Genomic DNA, 2,291 nt, shown 5'->3' on the forward strand with positions numbered 1-2,291 from the left:
ATAATTCACTCATGATAAGGGTATATTTGGGACAAAAGTCAAACGGAGGACAAATATGTTCTATTTCCCATAGTTGAGTGGCAAGTGTGAACCAATTCACTAATGATACGGACATATTTAGAACCAAATTTGAAATAAGGGCAAAGGTGCTCCATTTCTCCTAGTTGAGGGACATTTTTTTCCCTTTTCCTCTTTAAATATAAAGACAAGTTTAAGTTTGAAAGAACATGTATGAATTATGATGAAATGATACAACTATTCAGAATAGACTCCTCTGAAACTCTATAAATTCATACCTCTTTAAAGAATTAATTAAGTCAATCTGTACTATATACGAAGACTTATTGATCCTGAAGAGACTTGCCTAAATTTTACCAAGTACTAGTATATCGACAATATCTCTTCAAGGATATTTATGTCAAAACTTTTCTTCTTCTTATTTTTTTCTCGTGTTTTTAAGACCATGATGCAGGAAAGAAGAGCAGAAAGGGGAAGATAGTAAAAGGAGAAGCACATGCTGCATATATACTCAATACACTCATCATTGTTACTATATATTGCAACTGAATACACATGATATATCATAAAACAACGTAACCAAAAGAGGGATGTTGGAGTCCCTGCTACCGGTTTGGAGTTTAAAATAATTTTACTTACCCCTTATTATATTATAACAACATAAAGATGGAAAGCAGAACATGAAAAAGGAAAACAACATAAGCATAGGAATTTCTTTATAATTAATTCCTAAGGAGAACATGTAAAATTCGGCCCACAAGTTCTGCAAATGGTGCCACTAGAGCAGTCTGTATTTCCACTGCAGGGTAAAAGACAAGCTCTGTCATTAAGTGCAAGAATCGGTAGGTTTCCTTCCAAAATATTGTAGGAGTACATATTTAATGGTAAGTTTCGCGATGCCATCACTTGCATCCTCGGAACGCTGAACACATTAACTGCATATATATATAAATCAATAGTAAGTTAAATTGGATTTGATACAAAATTAATATGCAAATACATGTAGAAACATATCATATGTTATAGGTAAGAAGAAAAGAGAACTACTAACTAGTAATCGCCAAAAGGAGAGCAGCAATGAAAAAAGTAATCTTATTTCCAGCCATGTTAACACAACTTTAAGAATTATTGCGACAGAGGAAAGTGTATTTGGTTGAATTTTATTGCTCAATTAAGGGCCTTATTTATAGCCCCCACCCCAAGGTCTTTTCCTCACAGAAATCAATAATTTATTATGAACTCGTGTATGTCGTGCATAACCTACTACGGATTGCATTTCAAATGTTCCTTTTGTTTTTCTTATTATACAGTTATAAAAGGAAAATGACACGCAAGCTTTTATAAGTACATATAAACGATACGACACGTTTAACATTATAAATTTTAAATATTTTATATCTATACAAATATTATGTAATATGCAAGATCAATTTTTTTTTAAGAATCTTCATTTAATTATTAAACTTTACGTGAAGTCAAATTACGACAATCAATGTGAAATGAAGGAGTATAAGAGATTATAAACTAATGCATAGCTCAAAGACACTGTTTTCATCTATAATTAATAGAAACACAGTTTGTTAACTTCTGGTGTGCTGTGTCGCGATTATAAACAATTGTGTCATTCATACAATCTTTGGTGAAGATTATGTAGGGACGATGAATCATGTCATCATTTCATATAAATGTTACCGAATATTTAAAGAATAATTGTTGGGATTTTACTTTATCGTTTCACCTAACACTATATTTAAAAAGCTATTAATATTTCTATTTATCACTTGTCATGCCCATTAGTTAAAAGACATGCTGGATAACTTTGAAAGACAAAATTAGGGCGTAAACACCTAATATTGACAATTCCTCTTTGCAATAATTTTAATCTTTTTGTCCTTTACTTTTAAAATTTTTCAATAGAACCTTAAGTTTTTTAGTCCTACTACTTCATTTTTATTTAAAACTTGAAAAGATATATTATTTTTAGTTTAGTGTAATTGTAAGAACAAATAAATTTTATTAAGTAATCATTGATAGTTTTTGTTCTTTATTTCATTCTAGAAACAATTATTTCATATAGGTTGTGCCTCGTAAATAAGTATTTTAATTTTCAAGAGAAAAAAAGAAGAAGAAAAACAAATAAAACGAATTGCAAAGCCACAAGTCATCAGTTCAAAATTTTAAATGCCCAAGAATCTCTTTATTACTCCATGGGTCCAAAGAAAAGAATACCTATCTTACCAATAGTCATCACCCGTCCTCCCAGTTGTTAGGTT

General features: G+C 30.5%; 1 long non-coding RNA gene across 1 annotated transcript; it reads right to left on the bottom strand.

The window, feature by feature from the left end:
* Positions 1-524: 524 nt before the first annotated feature.
* On the bottom strand, positions 525-1,203 carry LOC104086319 (uncharacterized). Its single transcript, XR_684052.4, has 2 exons — positions 1,070-1,203; positions 525-953 (listed from the first exon to the last, which is right to left on the bottom strand). It is a non-coding gene; the product is annotated as an uncharacterized lncRNA (long non-coding RNA).
* Positions 1,204-2,291: the final 1,088 nt, after the last annotated feature.

Source organism: Nicotiana tomentosiformis, chromosome 2 (genome assembly GCF_000390325.3).
Source record: "Nicotiana tomentosiformis chromosome 2, ASM39032v3, whole genome shotgun sequence".
NCBI lineage: Eukaryota > Viridiplantae > Streptophyta > Magnoliopsida > Solanales > Solanaceae > Nicotiana > Nicotiana tomentosiformis.